The sequence below is a fragment of the Pteropus alecto genome, unplaced genomic scaffold, assembly GCF_000325575.1.
Source record: "Pteropus alecto unplaced genomic scaffold, ASM32557v1 scaffold21, whole genome shotgun sequence".
Lineage (NCBI taxonomy): Eukaryota > Metazoa > Chordata > Mammalia > Chiroptera > Pteropodidae > Pteropus > Pteropus alecto.
In genome coordinates, this window is record NW_006436282.1 from 21167647 (window position 1) to 21189454 (window position 21808).

The 21808-nt window shown below is 41.7% G+C and overlaps 1 protein-coding gene and 1 pseudogene across 1 annotated transcript in view; one reads left to right on the forward strand and one right to left on the reverse strand.

The window, feature by feature from the left end:
* CHN2 (chimerin 2) overlaps positions 1-21808 on the forward strand; it is a 264233-nt gene that overhangs the window by 97373 nt on the left and 145052 nt on the right. The gene's annotated exons all lie outside the window — the stretch shown is intronic.
* Positions 5124-13706, reverse strand: LOC102889319 (annotated as a pseudogene).

Below are 21808 nucleotides of genomic sequence, written 5' to 3' on the forward strand. Positions count from 1 at the left end.
AAATAAAATAAAAAAATAAAAACAAAACTCCCTCGGTGGGGAGTAGAGGAGAGACTTTGATTCTAGTGAAAATGTCAGGGGAAAGCTGGGTAAACAATTTAGGCATACTTAGATGACATTTTTACTTCTGTATCCAGGCCTCACTAGATTACATTTTAAATTTCGGGTGTAATTTGAGACAACCGCAATGCTAGAAATTAATACAATCCTTCATCTGTCATATCACAGCTCTGCAACTGATCAAATATAAGTGATCTGTCAGTGTTCAAACCATGACTGCCTGATGCTTCTCAATGCTTCGAAACATCTTTTTTGAAACTTCAGTACACATCTGAAAATATAACCTCTCATATTTTGTGCTCTTCTTTCTTGCTCGAGTTTTTTTTTTTTTTTACTTTTTTCTGTTTTTCTCCCCTTATTCTCTTATGAAACCGTCTCAGTGCCTCCTGCTGCTTCACCCCCACTCTCTGCCCCCACTTTTTCTTGGTTTCCTTTTCTTTCTACTTTGCTGCCTTTGTATTTTTGAACAGTTGATCAAAACTCATAAAGGCAATATGATTTTTCGCTTTCAACCTATAGGGTAAAAATGATGAGGAACTAATCTGACCAAACTTTGTGTCACCAAGGGCTCTAGATCTCATTTAGGTACAGAAGGAAGAAGTGAGGCTAACTTTAGAGGTCAGAGAAAGCTCACAATGTAGAAATTACTTTCGTTTTATTAATAACAAAGGAAAGAATCAAAAGGAGTAATTGTCTAAAGCTGCCTGAGTAATGAAGAACGTGTAGAAAAACTCGTTATTTAACATCGTGTTGCTTACCACCTTATACAGAGAAGAACATTGAAAAAAATTCTGCTTGAAGAATGCGTTTTTCTGGGGTCTCATTTATTAAAATGAAATTGAAGTATTAAGAAACTCACACTATTCCCAAATAATGACATTATTTTAAAACAAATGGATTCTTACAGGAATAGAAATAACCTATTATACTTGCAAAACACTAGCTTAAAAATGTACTACCAGAATATGCTATTTCATTTTTCCCTCCCCACACTGCAATCTCCATGAATGGAAATTCCTTATTCTTTAGATCCTATATTAGCTAGACTGTGACCATAGGAAGCCCCTGCATTTATCAATAGTTTCCCTGTATCTAAAGCAATCATGCAGCCCTGGTTTCCAGAACATTGTTTTTTGCAGATAATCTTTTGGTCAAACTCTATTCCAAAAACGTGGTCAGTATTCCTGTACCTGTTAGTCCACTCGGTTCTTTAACCATTGGCAGTGGGACTCGAGCCTGGCCAAATCAGCCCATAGGTCACCAAGGACCTACTCATTGCCAAAGCCAAGCCTTTCCCTCAGCCCTGGTGCTCCTCAGCATTCCCACGATAGACGTAGTTGCTGGATAATGCTTATATTCCGATTTTTCCCCAGGAACAAATTGTCACATTTTAAAAATGATTGGAGGAGAAATACCCAAATCCTTAACCTCTAGGTTCCTGGATGTGAACCCAACCTGGGAGATTCCCCTGAAACAGAGGGACACTGGAATAGTGATAAAATCTCCACAAAGCTGGTATGGCAAATGATTTGCTGATTGAGCTCCCAGAGGTGTCAGTTCACTCCAGAAAAATGCAGACCCACCCCTGGTACCTCGTCACTCCCTGCAGTGCTCTGCCGAGCACCCTACTGACTGCGCAGGTAGGAACACACCTCATTTGAGGTGACTGCTCACTTTGGGAGAGTAGCTCACTTAGAGAAAGGCTGTCCTTAGGACCATGATATTTGGCCAAGAAGCAAAGATTAAGCTTTCTAAACACAAAATCGTTCATTCCTATGATGCTCTTTCACTTGGGAAAATTTCTCCAAGAAAGTTTTATTGATACCTTGATTCTTGAACTCTCCTTCCTCTCCCCTCAGGCTCTTCATGTATGTACCCCGATTTCCTCTGGGTTGTGATGAGGGTCTTAAGGTAGTTTATGGAACATAACTCACTGTGAGTATTTATCATTTGTAGAAACTGTACACAATGCAGGAGCTTCTCAGAATCACAGTCTCCATATTCTGTCCAGGGGGTGCTGTTTCCCCTTTTCATTCTGCCCAATGTCATCTTGGAATCCTCCTTGTCCATCTCTTATCCCTAGTGCTTGTCACGATATAAACTAATGTTAATTAAGGTTAGTCTGGGACAATATGATCCAGCAATTCCACTTCTGCATATATATACAAAAGAATTAAAAGCAAGATCTCACTGAGATATTTGTATACCTGTGTTCATAGCAGCATCATTCACAATAGCCAAAAGGCGGAAGTAGCCAGTGTCCACTAACATATGACTTGATAAACAAATGTGGTGCATACATCCAATGGAATATTATGCAGCCTTCAAAAGGAAGGACATTTTGACACATGCTACAATATGGATGAACCTTGAAGACATTATGCTAAGTGAAATAAGCCAGCCACAAAAAGACAAATACTGTAGGATTCCACTTAGATGAGGTACGTACCTAGAGGAGTCAAATTCACAGATGCAGAAAGTAGAGTGGTTATGGCCAGGGGCTGGGGAGAGGGAGAAATAGGCAGTCAGTGTTTAATGGGTACAGAGTTTTAGTTTTGCAAGATGAAAAGAATTCTGGAGATTAGTGATGCAATAATGTGAATGTGCTTAACACTACTGAACTGTACACTTGAAAATAGTTAAGATGGTAAATTTTATATTATGTGTATTTTGACACAATAAAAAATAAAATAAAATTTTAAAAAATTAACCTGAGAAGAAGAATTGGAAAGTTATACCTCCACCAATAACAAAAAGTTTTAAAACTCACTGACAGCAATTATTTGTCAGTGTGATTGCTATATACGGTATACTTGAGCTGAGAGCCAAGAAGGATAATGAAGATAAATTCAGCATGATTCTCGTCCCCAAGGACATAGTGGTGTGGTCTGGGAAATGGATGTGCACAGAATATTAATCGAATGAAAATTCCAAGAAATGCAAGTTCGCATTTGGTGGGAGGTAGAGCATTTGAGGTGACCATTTAAGGTGAACTCAGAAGGTTGGGTAGGAATCTAAAGTTAAATAAACATTTTTTTACATTACTTGAACTTACATTGAAGGATGAATAATTAAGACTTTATTGCCTTTTATTTTTCCGGATTCTTATAAATCATTTTGAGATGGCATAAGCTCAAGGATCCCCTCCATAAAGTGCGACTCGATTAAATCAACATTGTGACTTTATATAGGCAAGAGATTTCTAAGTGCCACCAACCCCTCAGACCTCATCATACTTTCAAACATTAGCATTGTCAATGCAGAAGAGTTAACCCTACTGTAATTTAGCAATTGTGAAAGTACTGTTCAATTTCCTGAATTATTATGAAATTACGGTTTTTTATCATAGTCTTAGAAAATGAAGCCGTATATTCATTTCTACTTTTTTGATTACCTCAAAAGCAAATATAGTAGATGACATACCTGACACCACATGTGCTTCTAACTCAAGGATCTTCCCATAGTTATGAAATGCTTTACTTTGTGATGGGTATAACTGAAAGAGAGAATATGTCCAAATTGCCTGGCAAAGCGAGCTTATTTTGATCGGCTCCATCTTTCTCAGCTTTGGCAGGCTAGCACAAAGATTCCTTCCCATCTGATCCTAGAAGCAGCTTGCTGAATCTTAAGAGTCCTATCTTCAAGCTGAAGGTGAAATAATTCCTTCAGGGAGTAATGTGTAGGTACAGTCTGCAGAATTAAGCTGATAAGAGATGACATTGCATTAGGAGGTTACAGTAATAGGATCACCTTAAATAAAGTGCCCTGAATGAATAAAATAAACCTATTACTCTGAGGTTCACCTCAGTCTTGTAAAATGCCTAGCATAGCCGAGGTTCTGGAAAAATTTCAAATAGATGACATAAAATGGGGTATTCTGATCTTGTAGTGATATGCTTGAGGGTTATCATATATGATTCTTTTTCTTTTCATTCAACAAGTATTTATCGACCTCTTACTTTATGCTGGGCACTCTTTTAAGTGATATAACAGTGAAAAAAAAGAAAAAGTCTTTGTCTTTAGGAATCTTACCTTCTAAGGGGAAGACAGATGATTCAAAAAAAATTTTTTGAGAATGCCAAGAAGCAGAGAAAGTAGGAAGGATTTCTGAAACATCATGCTGGGTGCTGAAATTTTAGATAGGATGGACCACACATGAATTATGAAATTTCTAAGAATTTGGACACATAGAAGATTATGATACTAAACATCATTCAATCAGGATAGTGCATAGGACATTTGTGGGACAATGAAGCACACTGGGTTTAGGCCTTGCTCTGCCACCCATTCATTCTCAGTGAACTAGACAGCACACAGTTGTCAGATGTGCACAGTGGACCACATGACCTCCAAATCTCTTTCAGCTCTAAAATTCTGTATTAATGCTCCTTTGATGATTTAAAAGACCCTTCAGGATATTTCAATTCCCCAGAGTTGTCAATATGAAAACCACTTAAACTCATTTTTTTTCCAGTGACTAAACTGAGGTTGGAATTGCTTTTAACACAACTATTTTTATTGGAGACAGCACTGGCGGAGGTTGGGTGCTAGGAGGCAACGTGCAGGGCCCTTAAGGACTGGAAGTAGCAGGTCGAGGGAACAGTCACTTGCACAGGGGATGCACTTGGTAAGGGCAGGTGTGAGGACTACAGTAGAAGACACCTCACTTGGTGCAAGTCTCCAAGGGGTGTTCTACATCTTTCCTTAACAAGTTCAGAGTAGAGTGATTTTAGATGTCTCTAAGAAGTTTCGTCCAGGTTGTCTGGCTGGAAACCTCCATGCGGACCCCAAGTCTTGGGCTGAATGGAGACTGAGAGCGAGCTGGTCCCAAGGCCTCCCTTTAGCAGAGCTCAGGGTCTCCCTGCTGAGCTGCAGCTCCTGTGACTATTATGCTTCAAAACCACCCAAGCATCCCCAGGGACCCCACCCTCCACCCCGACCTGGGTGGTGTAACTCTTGTCCACCAGCAGCCTTTACTTCTCATCCTCATCCACCTCACTCGGGCTGCTGGTGGAGGCTGTGGCCGCATTGGGTGAGGGAGGGGGTGAGGTTTTGATTTAGAGTCATTTCAAGGTGGGCGATGGGGAGCGGGAAAGGGACCAGCACGTGGAGTCATAGGGCTCTGCTTTGGGGACAAGGCCTGCAGCATCTGGCTCCTCCCCTCCTGGAACACCTGCCCATGCCCCATCAGGCCCGAACAGTTCCAGAAGTGGCCAGTGAATTCCTTTGACTTCTCTTCCCACTTTTGAATTAGATCATGACTCTTTTCTTCCACTCTGTTAACAGATTCTTTTGATCTTCCACATTCTTGACCTTTTCTTTCATCTTATCTACCTGATTTTGGAAGTGATACTTCTCATCTGTAAAGCTGACATTCAGTTCCTTGTCTGTGTACCCTGTCTGGAGGTTGCTTCGGCCGTAAACATCATAGTTTCGGACAATTCTAGTGATGATGTCTGATGTTGAGATGGCTTCTGTTCTCTACATTAGAACAAACATTCCTCCTTCCTTTAGATGCTCGTAAACGTCATCAGAGCCAGCAGAAGAGTGTAGAATGTCATCATGGGCCACAAAGTCAGCGTCATGTTTTTCCAGAAACCCTGGTATGCGTGTCCGTGGTGCATCTCTGATGACTTTGTCTACATAGTGACAGTGTCTGAGAGCTTCGTATCTCTCTGCTTCATTCGTCATGGTGAAATCTTTGACTTTGTGGCTGAGGTCATCACTGCAGGCTCCTACCAACAAGTAGCTGTTTCTGCTTGCATAAGTGCCCTCGCGTGGCCTGAGTGGAAGAGGTCAAATATTCCATCTGCATATACCCTGACTGTCAACTGATGTTCCTGAGCGACCTTGAGCGATGGTCAGTTTTTCATGGGGTGCTTGGCACTGGCAGCTGGTATCCTCTACAAACGGGGCAGGTGCAGTCAGGGTCCACACCCCAGGGCACTCGGCTGGAAGAAATGCCATACTCAGCAGCGTGGCAGACACCTCCCGTATTCCACACACACCAGTCTGGCCAGTCACAAACTCTGATGTCTCTTCAGTGCAAAGGCCAAAGATGTTACTTGCTCCCACTTAAACCCATTTTATTCGAGCTGATCATTTAGATTTTTTGCCGTATGTGTAAATGTACAATAAAAATCGGGTTGCGATGGTCTGAATGTTTGGGTCTCTTTCAAATTCACATTTTGGAATCCTAATATCGGTGTATCTAGTGTTAGGAGGTTGGCCTTTGGGATGCGATTAGGTCATGAGGGTGGGGCCCTCATGAGTGGCATTCACGCCCTAGAAGTCTGCAGCCCGGAAGTGGGCCCTCAGCAGACCAGGCTGGCATGCTGCTCTGGGACTTCCAGTTTCCACAACTATGAAAATTAAATTTCCGTTATTTATAAGCTACCCGGTCTATGGTATTTTGTTATAGCAGCCCAAATGGACTAAGACACAAGTATTATAAGTTATTAGTTATAAAGCTGTCATACCTTTGTAATCGATTTCTTCTATAATTTTAGGTAGGGCAATTCGATTCTCTTCATCGGAGATGAATATAGGGAGAGAGCGATTTATATGATAGGAGTTGATTAGAGTGCATTTTACTACAATTTAGTAGTGAAAAAGCCTATTTAGAACCAGTTATTCACTATGACACCTATTTTCTGACACAATTCAATATCCTCAGAAATTGTCGGGGGAGATGTAATTATCCAAAATGCTGAGATTGCTCGGTGTAAAGTAGCCTACTATGGCATCTTTAGAGTAAAAACTAGTTTCCTGGCAGAGTCGAATATAGACAGAACTGCTGTCCCCAATGTGATGTCTAACTTTCCTGAACTCATACTAAGAAATGTGATTTTTACCACAATGCTGGAGTTAGACTTTTAACTGGCCAAAGCGAATAGCTCAGCTTTCATGGAGTATGAAGTTTCTCCTGATAACCTGGGTATATTCTTTTTGGAGGGAGGCAGGGATCATGGTCCCTGGAGCTCTGTAAGCAATTATTTGCTCTGTTGATAAAAAAGTGTTTTGTTACTATTAAAAGGGATGGAGGTAGCCTGAAAATAGGTTTCGATTTGGTCATTGTACTAGAGTTCTGGGAAAACAGACTGTTCTTTTGAATTTCTAAACAATAATAATTTGTTTAAGACATTTGCACAATCATGATAAGTTGCATGTCCCGATAAGAAAGCCTTGCATTGGCAGAGCATCTGTAGAAAGACCACTACACAGATAATGAGCACAGTTATGCTTAAATTAAATTAAGTAGGCATGAAGGGATAGGAGTAGATAGGAAAGGAGGAAGTAATTGAAGCAGCAAATAGTCTGAGGCATAGAAATGGAAATGTGTGTAAACTGCAAATTGAAAAGGCATTTGGTGCCATGAACTATTGCGTTAATTTCTTTGGAGGTTTGCATAAGTGCAAGTAATGATATCATGAAACAACTGTGGAAAGGGATCAACATATGCATCATATTGAGGAAGAAATCTCTTTGTAGATGGCATTTTGAGACCAAAGGATGGATCCTAGATCTTTGCTCCTCAAAGTGTGGTCCATGGAACAGCAACATTCAGCATCCTGGGAGTCTGATAGAAATGCAGAATCTCAGGCCCCCTTCTAGACCTATTGAATCAGAATCTGCATTTAACAGTCTCCAGGTGATATATAGGCACATCGAACTTTAAGAAGTACTGCCCTAGAGCTATTATAACAGTTTATTAATTCATTTATTCATCCATTCAGTAAACATTTTTGGAGTCCCTTCCATGTGCCAGACATTTGATTAGACAATAAAAGAAAGAGAGAGTTACAGACAGAAGTTAAGACAGAGCCCCTGCACTTCAGGAGCACATAATTGGGGTGGGCCCTATGAGATATATTAAAAGTTAGAGTTAAAAGGATCTGTGTTTGACTATGGGATGGAAAGGGTAGGAAAGTGATGATGCTCCAGTGTTAGCCTTGAGCACGTGCGTGTCAGTGGTATGTTTAGATCAGACTAGGAGTAAAAGAGAATGTCTCTAGCCTTGCAACATTGAATTTTGAGGCTGCTGTGGAATTTGCAGGTGGAAATGTGTAGTAGGCAGTTGGAGTGGAGAGCACGGGTCGTCAGATTATGGCTGCAAAGCAAATCCTGCCCGCCCTTTGTTTTTGCGAATAAAGTTTTATTGGAACACAGCCACGTTCATGGTTTACATATTATCCATGGCTGCTGTCACACTCTAAGGGCCGAGTTGAGTAGGTACATCAGAGACCATGTGGCCCACAGAGCTTAAAATATTTTCTCTCCAGCCTTTTCCAGGGAAAGTTTGCTGACTCCTTTCCTAGAGCGTAGTGGAGAGGTCTGGGTTAGAGACAGCCATGTGGAATTTATAGCAGCCAGGGCGGGGGTGGGGAGTTGATGAGACCATCCTGGGAAAATGTGCAGTGAGAAAAGGACAAAGTCAGAGCCATGAGAGAGACACTGCTCCACGTGCTGCATGTGCTTCCTGTACCTGTGGGGGTTCCCTGGCTATTCAAATTCTTTTTTTTTTCCCCTGATAACTTTTGCAGCAGTTTTTTTATTATTATTATTATTATTATTATTATTATTATCATCATCATTATTATTATTATTATCATTATTATTATTATTATTTGCTTTGGCACTTGCAAATTTATTAAGCCCAGAAATTTGCACTAATTCAACGAACCATTCTGTATATAATTTGTAACCCTAAATAATTTAGCAGATTATATATGGTAACAAATGGCTTTTACATTTCAATGAAAGCTGTAAGTAACATAATGGTTTGGGCCTAATTAACATCCTCTGGTGAAATAGAAAAAGAAATATTTCCTTTCTTCATAGATTTGTTTTGCCTGATTCCTATGACTGGCAGGGGTGTGCAGTGGTGTCAACAGCTCTTACAAAACCCTGTCCCCTTAATGCTGTCCCAAAGCAGTGATGACCACAAGCTGGCATGTTCTCCATGCTTTGCCCAGCTGTGAAGCTGCCGCTCCCCTCAGATTCATGGGAAGGTGAAGTGGAAGCGGGATGCTTCTGGAGCAGGAAATGGTTTAGGGCATAAAAAGGGAAGTGCGTGTTTCAAATCTATAAGTTTAAAAGCCATTCAGTGCCACAAACTGTACTTCTCAGGAGTTATGCATAGGTCTTTGTGTAGGAAACGTTTTAATGGTCTCACCAACAAAAAGAAAAGGACGCAGGCCTCAGTTCTTAGCCCACCTGCGTTAGATAAATAGCACAGCGAGTGTTAGGTACTGGGCTCTGAGATGAGGATGAGCAGTCTCTATAAGTTGAGATGAGAAAGAGAAAAAAGATGGAGATGGACGCCAGCTCAGCACCTTCATGATGGGTGCAGAAATTCAGCCATCACCTTATTTTTCTACTAGCACGAAGGCATTGTCTTGTACTCCTTTGTGCCGGGCATGGTGGATGGTGCCTTCCCTGACATCCTCTAGTTTGACACCCTTTTGGACACAATTCAGACATAACAGAGTAGCTAAAATTGTTGATTTTGAGTTGATGTAAGGTGCCTACTTCTGAGAAACTCCAGTAGCTCTTTTGATAACACTAAAAGATAGCACTAGGTTAGCACGAGATGGCAGTCTAGATTAGACTCGCTGAGTCTGTCTCCATTTCCACAAAACTGCTTTCTTTTCAACATTTCTCTGCAGTCCCTGCGAGTGTCTGAAGCTGTCTGTTCCCAATATTGCAGTGTTGGGGTTTGCAGGGCCCTAGCTCATCAGGGCATTTGTTTACTCTGGAACTGAATGACACCACACACACCCTTTGTCACAGCTTGCTTTTCCACTGCGAATGATCTAGTGTTGCAATGCCCAGTTCCTTTGTGAAACATCCCCTCCCCGTCCTCACCAGCCCCTATCTTGGGTTATTTCTGCATTTTTGTGACTCACTCTACTAGAGGTAAAGTGGAGGTTGAGGCTCATCAATATTTAGTGAGTTTTGATTTACATATCCCTTATGATTCGTGATGTTGAGCATTTTTTCATGTGTCCGTTGGCCATCCATATGTCCTCTTTTGAGATATGTCCATTTATGTCCTCTGCCCATGTTTTAATCAGATTTTTTTTTTATGTTGAGCTGTATGAGTTTTTTATGTTTTGGATATTAACCCCTTATCAGCTATATTATTTGCAAATATCTTCTCCCAGGTTGCCTTCTTGTTTTACTGATGGTTTCCTTTGCAGCACAAAAGCTTTTTAGTTTGTTGTTTATTTTTGCTTTTATTGTCTTTACCCTAGGAGACATATCCAAAAAAAAAAAAAAAAAAAAATACGGCTAAGACCAATGTCGAAGAGTTTATTGCCTCTTTCCTTCTAGGGATTTTATGGTTTTAGGTCTTACACTGAAGTCTTTAATCCATTTTGAGTTTATTTTTATATATGGTATAAGAAAGTGGTTGGTCTAGTTTAATTTTTTGTCACGTATCTGTCCAGTTTTCTCAATACTGTTTATTGGAGAAACTGTCTTACCCCATTATATATTCTTGCCTCCTTTGCCATAGATTAATATCCACTGAATAGAAATTTTTTAAAAAATAAAGAAACTAAGGCAGAGTGAAGTAAATAGTAGGCAGCTTGGCATCATGTGAATAGAAGAGGTAGGATTTAAACCCTGGTTTTTGTAATCCTTCCAGTAGGTTCTTTTAGAGCTCATCTGAGTTTGTTGCTATGATTTTCATATTTTTTCAATGTTTACAACCCCCTCTTATTAAAGGCAATAAATTAAGAGAAGTTTAAACAATGAAAAAAAAATAATGGGGAACTGGACTCAGCACTTCGTACACATTAGCTCACGGAGTCTCCCAGTACCCCATGGGGACTGTAGGTCTTATAGATTTGTCTGTTAAATAGTAAGTAATAGAGGTTTAGGGAGGTTAAAAAAATTGGTGAAAGTGCCATAGCCAGAAAGTGATAGAGCTGCAGTAGAACCACGTCTCACCCGTCAGACCAGAAGCAGGCTCTTAGCCACCATGCCAGACAGCAACACGAACTTTACGCACTGGAGATTTGAGTCCCAACAACACCAAACCGGGGCTTCTGATTTTTGCAATTTCTGCCTCGAGGAAAGATATCCATTTGCCTCTCCCCTCCCCTGTGGTTTAGGCACACTGCTAACCAGGGGCGACAGACCCCGCAGTTTTGAACAAGGGCATTCTCTCGGAGGTTTGCCAGGGTAGCTTTTAGCTGGCTTCTCCACAGATTTGTCACTGTACAATTTTCTGCAACCTTATTATAAATAATTCTCTTTTCTGAAAGAGCAAAAGCCAAGTAAATATTAAAGAAACATCAAAACCAACAGAGCAACTTCTAGAATACGGCAACCTCCTTCACTAACATCTACCAGCCAGGTGGGTCTCAGACCCTAAATGGAATACTAATATTAACAACTATTCCCAAATGAGTGTTCCATTTAGGAATACTAATATCATTCCTAATATTAGTCGTTCCACACCTGAATACCCCCTTCCCTGGGGTTCATCTCTCCCTTACGGTTCTCTTTCACTTGTCTCCAGTGCTCTCTGATTTGGTCCTTCCAAGCCGAGGAAGACCTTGACCTGTCGCGTGGGCTGCTTCCGGCCCTCTCCCTCCAGCCTTCTTCCTGTCACCTCACCTCCTATTGGCAGGGGTGCATCTGCTGAAACCGTAGGGACCACAGTGGTTCCATCACTACTTTTCAAACACCAGAATCTAAGTCACTTAAAATTACACCCAGTGGTGGGAGCAGTTAGGTAAATTTCTCCCTCGTGGAAGAAAGTGTCTTCTTTTAAAACTTGCTCTGGAATGACATTTCTTTAAAACACCATTCTCTCTTCTGCAAAACAGCCTAGGGAAGGTCCTTACAGATCATTACCAGTTCTGGTGCAAAGCTTCACTGGTGGAAAACAGTGGAATTTTCCTGCAGAAATTAGGTTTCCGAGTTACCTGTGCATTACATTTATGCATGTTTTCCCAAGGATGTCCTCGGCGTGGACAGCCCAGGATCTTACTGCAGGTGAATAGAGAGTAGGCTGACTTTAACCACCAAGCTAAAGGCTTTCTGTGCTCTGTAGTATATGGTCAGTGCAGTGATAATGGAGGCCAAAACAGGAAGCACACACCAGGGGCCGGGCGCTCATAGATTAGCTGGTCTGCTCCCCAGAGCTCCTCTCGGCGGAAGGAGGTATTCTTAGGATCCCCTTATGTAGATGGGGAAACCAGGCACTGAGCTGTCGACTAACTCGCCCAAAGTCACAACAGCTCACTGAGTGGCAGAGATGGGATCTAAACCCAGGCAGTCTAGTTTCAGAGACTCGTACCTGCTCCTGACACAAAGCCAAGGAAGGTTTAGCATTCTCTTCACGGAACTTTCGGGATTAATCAGAGAGACATGTGCCAATCTAATTTAAGGCAGACTGTGTTAAATACCCCAGTAGAAACATAAAATAGCGGGCTCTGAAGCCCTGGATATTTTCTTATGATGTTAAAAGGCATATTTGGAACTTTCATCCCAGAGAATTATCAACTCTTCAGATAATTGAGGAAAATGAGGTGGGGCGAGCAGCATTGTACCTGAGCCGTCTTCTCCTTGTAACTCACCACTAATAAAGGGCAAATGGCTTTTCTCACGTTGCTTCCCAATAGCTCTGCTTGTCTCCACCAGCGTGTCCCTGCCTTTCCTGGAATCAAAAGTTTGAATTCAGTCCCTGATTACTGTTTCTTTTAAAGGCTTTGCAGCAGGGAGAGTCCTGCAGAAAGGTGTGATGTGGCGTTTATCCATTAAAATAGAGATTGGGAAAGAGCCAGACTCCAAATTCCAAATCTCAGATTCCCGTCAGGATGGAATAGCTTTCACCAAATCTTGTCAAGCCTCCCCAGCTACGACATGGGTAAAATAAAACAGGCTTCCTCCTCCTTCTCACCTGGCAGGAGTGTTTAGAAGATAAAAGGTAATAATTGATGTGAAAATGCCCTGAGCTCCCTAGTTGAAAGCTCTGTATAATCCCAACATATCATTAAACACGCTCTATTAGGATTTTGATATGGTTCTGTGGCTCATAGAAGTAGGTCTTAAAGCTGGTAGTGTGAAGTCTCAGGGCTTTATTCCAGATAGGGCGTACTTACTGCAAGTATAGTCAAGTTAACACTATCCAAGTCAGGGACAGCCTAGAGTCAGGATGGATGTACCCCCATTTGAGAAGTACTGTCTGCCATGCCTGCAAACCTCCTACGATGGGGACCTCCCTACCTTCTAAATTGGAGACCGTTAGGAAGCACTTCCTTGGATTGACAGTAATTCTGTCTCTCTGCAGTCTTCAGCTATGGGCATCCCTTGTTTTATTGCACTTTGCTTTATTATGATGCACAGATGGGTTTTTTGTTGTTGCTTTTTGTTTTTTGGGCTTTTTTTACAAATTGAAGGCAAAGCCTTCCACCAGCCCAAAAGATTACGATTCACTTTATTGCGACGCCCTCCTTATTGCGGTGGTCTGGCACCAAACCCACAGTATCTCCGCCGTCTGCCTGGGCGCAGAACACGTCCACATCTGGCCCTTGAGTGTTTTGAAGGCGTACACCACGTTGACGCAGAGACGTCGCTAACTTGGCTTCCTTCAACCACGTCTTACGTGGTACGGTTTTGAATCCTCTCATTCTACTCATTCTCCTGCGGACATATTCTGGTCCTTCCCTAATACTGTAGAGTGTGGCTGCCAGAACCACACACCGCACTCCAGGTAATCAGACCATGGCCACCTTATCACTCCGTTAGCACAGCCTAACATCAGAGTTTTCTGGTAGCCTTTTTATGTTACAACAGGTACTGAAGTTATACTGATTACATCTCTATATATTATATGTACCCCTGCAAGCTTGTATCTCCCCAATATTGGCGATCTTTTAAAAAATTCATAGCAAAAAGTTACATTTATCCTTTTCAAATGAAATTTGCTTAAATTTGGTGCCAGGCTATTTAGAAAATTTAAAATCCACATTTTGCCATCTAATATATTATCTACCTCTCCCAGGTGGTAATTCAAGCTTCTAGATCTTTATTCCAGAAAGGATAAAGGGCATACTTCTTGTAACTACAGTTATATTTAATTAGATCTCCTGTATACGGATAGTTTTAGTAAGATGTTCTTGTTTTCTGTTAAATTATTAATAAAAATATTGCCTAGGATAAGGCCAAGAAATATTTTCTACCAACTAATTCATGCCATTTGTAATTATCAATCATCAAGTTATTTATCTGCCTAACTATACTGGTTTCTAGGCTGTGTTTTGTAACCCTGTCCAAAATTCTTTACAGAAGTCCTTCTTGTCTACTTCATTTTTTCTGATATCTGAATCGTACAACTTTATTCCAGGAAGAAATGACTGCCATTAGTATGACTTGAGTTGTTCTTAGTAAAACTTGATTGGTATTTATGGCACCACCATTATTGATTTTTTTTTTTTATAATGCATCTTATATATAATTTTGGGGATGTATTTCCAGTTCAAACACTCATATCTTAGAGAATTTTCCTTTCCACTCTTTAAAAAAGTTGAGACATTAGCCTAATTCCTTGCTTCTGGCCTCATTCTCATGGATCATGTCTTTTTCAAAGGCCTCTGCTAACAGGTTGCTCATTCATTTGCAGATTTCCTCTGAGCTCGTGGTACGGTTTGTCCAGGTGCAACATTTAAATTCACATGAAGCAGTTAGATCTCCTCCTCTGATCCCGTACATCACATCTAGGTCATTTCCTTTTTGCAGTCATTGCTTTGTCCTTGACGATCCAAAGACTACTCTCCTTGGCAAGGAAGCCAGTGGCACCTGGGGGAGTTGCGCTTCTTCTTGACATAAGTCAGCATCACATGGTGGATACCAGGCAGTTGACTCAGTCCTTCTTTGATGTTCTTCTGGCTCTGAGCCACACTCTATTCTTTTAAATGCTACTTTGGGTCTTTAAGGGACACTTAGGAAAATGTAACGACCTCTGAGAAGGGTTGGTAAGCTAAGCCTGTGCAGCTTCAGGGGAGAAGGTGGGTTTTAAAGGAAGACACCCTTAACTGCTCGCTTATGGTGGGGCTGGAACACTTGACCTTCCTGGGACACTGGATTTGGTGCCATCAGATGGGGAAGAGCCAAAGCTTGTTTCATTTGAGGGAGAATGCTCCATCCCTATAGTATTATTTGCAGGAACTAAAGGGAGAAGAGGTATAGCACAGAGGAACGTGGGTTAGAAGTTAGGAGACCTGGGCCATATTCCCAGGATCTGCTTCTAAATGGGCGGAAAGACCTCTGTATCCTTATCTATATAATAAGAAAGTTGGATCAACTTAAACTCATCTGTAAGGTCCTTCCCAGCATGATTCTGTGATACTTTATCCATCTTTCCCTCTATTGTTGGCTCTGTGTCCTTTATGTAAGTTATGCCACCTCTCTGACTCTTAGTTACCTCAATTCTGAAGAGAGGGGAATGGTTGGTTCTGCAGCTTTCCTAAATGAGCAGGGCTCACAGAAGCCTGGGGTGAAGCAGGGTAGGGGTGTAGAAGAAGGACTTCCTGTCCTCCTCCCTGTTCAACCACAACTCAGTATTTACCTATCGGTCTTCTGCATTGGCTTTCATATAGAGGAATGTTTATGCTGTTGTTTTGTTTTGGTTTTGCCTACTAATTAGTACTTGTCTGTCTAGTATCGAATCATAGGTGACTCTGAAGCCCCCATCTAGCTAAAGAATTAGATTAAGCTCATTGAGAGTAGGGATCAGGACTTGTCATTCTATCTTCATTACTCTTCACAGAGTCTAAAGTATAGCAGATATTGAACAAGTGCTTGTTGGGTAAATATGTAATGATAATAATGATTATTATTAATGAGCTTTTATTCCAGGCCAGGCATTTAGTGCCTTACTAGGTTACCTCGATTAACCCTTGAATTAAACCTACGAGGTAGACCTTTTTGTTCCCATTTTGCAGATACAGCAATGGAGGTACTAAGACTTGAGTTAAATGGCAGCAACCTGACATATATCAAAACAGAGGCTCTTAATCACCTTGTGACTTGGCCTTGTTTCTGTCTATGGGACATACCAAATAAGAGGAAGGATGAGGAAGCTGAAAAGCCAGGCCAGAAGGAGGTAGAGTATCAACCTGAAGATACCTGGGTAGGGATAGTGGGTTGTGATTCATGGTCTACGAGAATGGGCTTAGATCCGAGGTAGATCAGTTCCATAGAATTGAGTTCTCCAGACCACCAGCACCAGTATTACCCAGGAACTTTCCAAAATACAAATTCTCAGGCTCCCTTCCAGACCTTCTGAATCCCAAAAGCTGGAGGTGAGGCTCAGAAGTTTGTGTGTTAATAAACCCTCCAAGGAATTCTGATGCATGCTAATGTTTGAGAACCACTGCCATGGACCAGTTTCAGTGGCTTTGGTTTTATCTCTGTAGTAGAGAAGCTTTTGGTTTCCTCACTGTTGGGATAAAGATTTTAAATCCACACCAACGTTTACCTCTTTGATATTTACGATGAGGCTAGACAAGATGTTTGCTTGGACTGAGAAACTCTTAGGCATCAGATTCCTTTTCTACCTTCCGTTTAGTCTGTAACCTGAGGCCCATCACTTAACTCTTGATTTTTTTTTGCCTATAAAATGTGGTTAACGATGCCTCGCTCCCTTATTGGGGTAGCCAGAGAAACATGTAATTAGTGGTTGTGAGGCCCCGGGAGCCCAGGGAACCATATAAATCCAGCAGGATAATAATCAGTTTATGGCCTTAAATGCCACCTACAACTTGACACGTTTAACTTTCCTTCCCTGAATTGTAGTTTGAAGTTAATTTAACGATTTGGTATTTGCACTTCTTTTTTATCCCCTACTCCAAAATTGTGTGTGTGTGTGTGTGTGCATGCGTGCACCTCCTACAACCTCCCAGAGAAAGTGGGTAAGGAAAAAAATAACACACATTTGAAAAATCAGGACCATATGAGAAAATAATCTCTCCAAAGCAGAATGCTTGATTGGTTGTCAGACATGGATTCTACAGAAGTTTTGAACAGGAAGATGAGAGAGACCCCATAGGCAGAGAGAGAGCTGGTGCCGACGGTGAGGCTGGTTCTCTGAGATTCCACGCTGAGACTATTTAAAGACGGTTCATCTTGTGCAACATTTTCATTTCTGCTCGTCTTTCTAATAGTAACCCTCCTTTTCCTATTTTGAACCCTGGAAGTCTGAATAATATTTTCTACATGGTCATTCTTTATTCAGTTAGGCAAATACTTCCTTTTTTAGGCAAGACTGCTTGTCCTATGTATACACTCAATTTAGATTAGATTTATAGGAGTACAGGCTAGTTCGTCTTACTTGGATATAAAGTCTTTCTCCCGACCCCTAATCTTAAACAGATGAATGGCCAGAAAGATCCAGATGAAGACACAGCAAAAGAATTTCTTTTGAGAGTATGACCAGGGCTGAAGTTATATGGAGGATATGAATGTGGATAGATAAGCAAAGATACATGTATAAAAGAGGCTTTTATACCGACAGTGTGGCATGAAGAAAAAATTTTAAAATGCTAACTAACCATAGTTTTTATTTTGTATATTATAACTTCAACATTGGAGCATAATTACTGGACGGGGGTGGGGGGAAAAACCTCCACCCTTTTATTACCATTTCCTGACATTTTAAATTATACACTATTACTGAATTCAAAAAAAAAAAAAAAAGCAGGAAAAGAATCATCCAGACCCTGAATCAACTCACTAATTTATAAACCGAGTCTCAAGTAAACAGGATTGTTTCTCCAAGTGCCTTATGGTAGAGGTCAAACACAATAGCCTAAAATAACAAGTTGAGACATGTTTTCATAATTGGAAATAAGAAAGAAATTTGACCATCTGCTAATGGAAAGAAGAGTTTTGCAATAAAGCTAACAGCTACTGTCATTTCTGAAGAAACATTTCTAAATTCTTCAGAAGACAGTAATGGTGCTTACGACAGCTAAAAAACATTCGGGGCACCATTAACTAATTATGAATTACCTGGGAAACCATGTTTGCACTTAGAAGGGCCAAGGTGGAATCCTTTTAGAAGCTGGTCTAACTTTACAACTGCCTGGGGTTGTTCATTGCAGACTGAAGTGTTTCCTTTTCAAGTCCAAATAAGTCGAAATGAATTGGACAGCTGATTCCCTGTAAGGCAAAAAGAGAGAGGAGAAAGAGGCTGTGCCTTCTCTTTCATTGAAAAGCGCTGGCTGGACCCAAGAATGGCTTCTGCTTCCACCAAGCTTAATGGCAATTTGCTGAATTCTACAGTGAAATAAAAAAATAGCATGTCTGGCCAATTGTGAGGGTTGACAGCAAGCAGAAAGGAAGAGTTAACGCCTCCTCATCTTCCAGGCTGGCAGTAAGCCTTCAGATAAGGCGAGAAAAACGGTCAGCCAATGGGACGGGCCTGCCCCTCATAATAGAAGATGGTCCGGCCAGAGATAGTTTCTCATTTTTCTGATTACGTATCTTCTCTGGGCTTGTCTTTTCCTATTGGGTGTAAATTATTTGTTTGCAATGTTTCTGAAATGGCTCTAAGAAGATCAATAGAAATGTGGTGAGGAAGGAGAATGTAACTTCACTGCCCTCCATTCTCCGAAAGCCAGCCCTGTTCGCATGTGTGTACTTCCTGCCAGCTCGGTAATAATTAATGTAGAGTGTGTATTTAATCTGCAGAAACTTATCAAGAAATAAGTGCATTTAATCATTGTTTGTATGATTCTAAAGCACTCTAATATTATAATGTTTAGTCTGCAAACCTGGGCAATAAAACATTGTGTTTGACTGAGTTAGGTAATGTAAAAGTTCCTCTTGTGATTTTTAAAACAGGAATGGTTGCTTTTCAGAACAGAAATATTTGTCTTGAGGGACTGGATGGCAGTTTTCTGTGATCTTCTCTTTTTTTGAATTCCCAGAGCTCTCACTGGCTAGATGACATTTCTCACCTTTCAGTATCTACTCATGTGCTACTAATTCTCTTTTTATGCCCTAAACCTGACCATACCATAAACCAGTGGTCCCCAACCTTTTGGGCACCAGGAACCGGTGCTCCTATGAGAATCTGATGCCTGATGATCTGAGGTGGAGCTGAGGCGGTGATGCCAGCGCTGGGGAGCGGCTGCAAATACAGATGAAGCTTCACTCGCTCACCTGCTGCTCACCTCCTGCTGTGCAACCCGGTTCCCAACAGACCACAGACTGGTACCGGTCCACAGCCTAGGGGTTGGGGACCCTTGCTATAAACTCCTTGAAGATAAGCATCATCTCCTATATTTCAATCTTTCTCAAAGTGCCTGAGTCAGCAGCTTGTAAGGCAGTTGTAACAGGATTTTATGTATTTAATCATGTTTCGTGATCTAACCCATTTCTCATTAAAATAGTGAATCCCAACTCATTCTATTTGAATATCATAAATTCATCTTGAAATGTAATATGTTTGCCATTCCCTATTCTAAAATGAGACCCCGGCCTCATTCAGCACAATGGTCTGTAGTCAAGTAGTTCACTGCTGGGTTCTGAAGGTGTAAGATGGTCTGGGTAATAAGCCTGCTTTCAGCCAGTGTTAACTGGATTGAATGGGCTTTATCCCAGCGCACAGAACCAGATGGGATAATTTCCGTGTGGGTGTAATCGGGAGCTATTACCACTCAGAGCTTCCACAAAGAAAACATGAGAAAGAGAGAACGCCCCTCTTAGTGGACACTTACGTGTTCTAATTAATAAAAGGTTAATGAAGGTGACCTTTCCGAAACTTGGTCTTGGAATTTAATTTTGCTCATGAATTGACCTTCAAGAGACAAAGTCATGTTCTTGGATGTTGTGTTTGCGTGTATATGAAAAACAAAGGCATCAATTTAGTGTCTAGGGCGTATCATTTAAATTCTTAGAAACCCCATAATTGTAGGTTTGTGGCATGCATATTATATGAAGAAAAGAAAAATAGCCCAGTAAACTATGAAGTCTTGCTATGCTCAGAATATATCGCAAAAGAGTAAAGGGGGGAGCGTTGGTGATGTCGTTATCGTTATTATTTTTAGAAAAACCAGGGTCTGAGATGAGAGCTTCCTTATACTGAGTCAGTTGGGAAACGGTATACGGTACAGCATGGGAAGTTTATTACAGATGTGAAATTATGCAGTATGTATCAAGGGCAAATGTTTATTCATATTCTAAATTTAACCCACCAACTTAAACGTTGCAGTTGGAAGTGAATTTGCTCTTTAGGCTTGCGGGCTTGAGATTCTCCCTCCACTGCCTGGCGGATCAGAGGCCGCGCTATGAAAACTGGAAAGATACCCAAGCTCCCTCTTCTCCTTTGGGCAACATATTTGGCTCCAGTTTATAAAAAGTGAGTCAAAAATCTCTACAAAAATAAATGACCTTGGTTCTATTTAGGTCCTGTTTCAGGGCGTTTTAAAGCTTTTCCTGTGATCGAGGAGATGCTAAAGGATTTCTGTCAGGGTCCGGGCAGGGAACAGAAGCCACACACAGCTGGGATGCTGAAGAGAAGTTAATGAAGGAACGGATTTACAGAGGTGTAGACAGGCCAAGAGAACCGAGAGATGGTGAAGCCCCCAGGGGTTGCCACGGTGGGAAGCGTGACCATTGCTGGGCCTGAAGGGGCAATAGCAGGAAACCATGTTACTGGAGCTTGGGGACAGTTAGAACCACAGGAGAGGGGCCTGGACAATGGTCATCATGGAAGGTGATACCTGCTGCCCAGGCTGCAGCGCCAGCGCAGGGAGAGGACAGGAATAAACACTCGTGCTTCTCCCTCCTCCCGCCCGCCCATTTCCCACCCCCACCTCTCGTCGTCTGAATCCGGTTGGAAGTGAGAAGCAAGGAAGTCTAAGTAGTACCGTTTGTAGGTGTTAAGCTCCCCCTGCACACGCACACTGTCAAGACCCCTGGGAGAAGCAGAGACGACTCCTGTCAGAGTCAGCACCTCTCTTCAGAATCGGGGTTCCCAACACAGTGATTTGTCACTGGATTAGCTGGGGTAGAGGATTAGCTTACGTGATCTGAAAAAAATATTGTGAATAGTACAATATGACTTACATCCCTAAAAGGGGAAAATAAAGAGCCACACGCAGTCGTGGTGAGGAGCACTGGCACTGGGCAGGACTATCCAACTGTGACCGCAGCTCAGCCTCTTACCAACTGGGTAATCTGGAGCAAATTTCTCTCTGAGACTCTATTTGCATTTTTTAAAGTAGGGATAACAGTCATGCCTACTACATGGTGTTCTTGGGAGGCTGAAATGAAAAGGTAATTGTGAAGTTTTTAGCCTGGGACATAGTCAGCATTCAGGAAATAGAGCTGCTAGCTGCTAATCCACCTTACAGACAGGAAGGCCCAATCCTAGCTGTGGTTCTGTCCCAAGAGATGTCTCTCTTTTGCACCAGGTATCGGAATGTGGCTGAGGATAAGGGTATGAGGTATTTATGTTTATTAAAAGGGATTATGGGCTGCAATTGGCTGAGAAGCAGCCACCGTCCCCTCCTTTTTTAGAGTGGAGTGAGTGTCTTGCTTACCTCAGATGGCGATAGCCCATGGGGCTGGGAAATGGGAAGCAGAGAAAGTAAAGAAAGAAGGATGTGTGCTAGTTCCTACTAGGTCAGGGGTTGACCGGGGTACGCAGAACAACAGCAGAACGAGGGAGGCGCATTCTGGCTCCGTCACGGCCATCCCACACTCACGCTGGGTCGTGACCCAC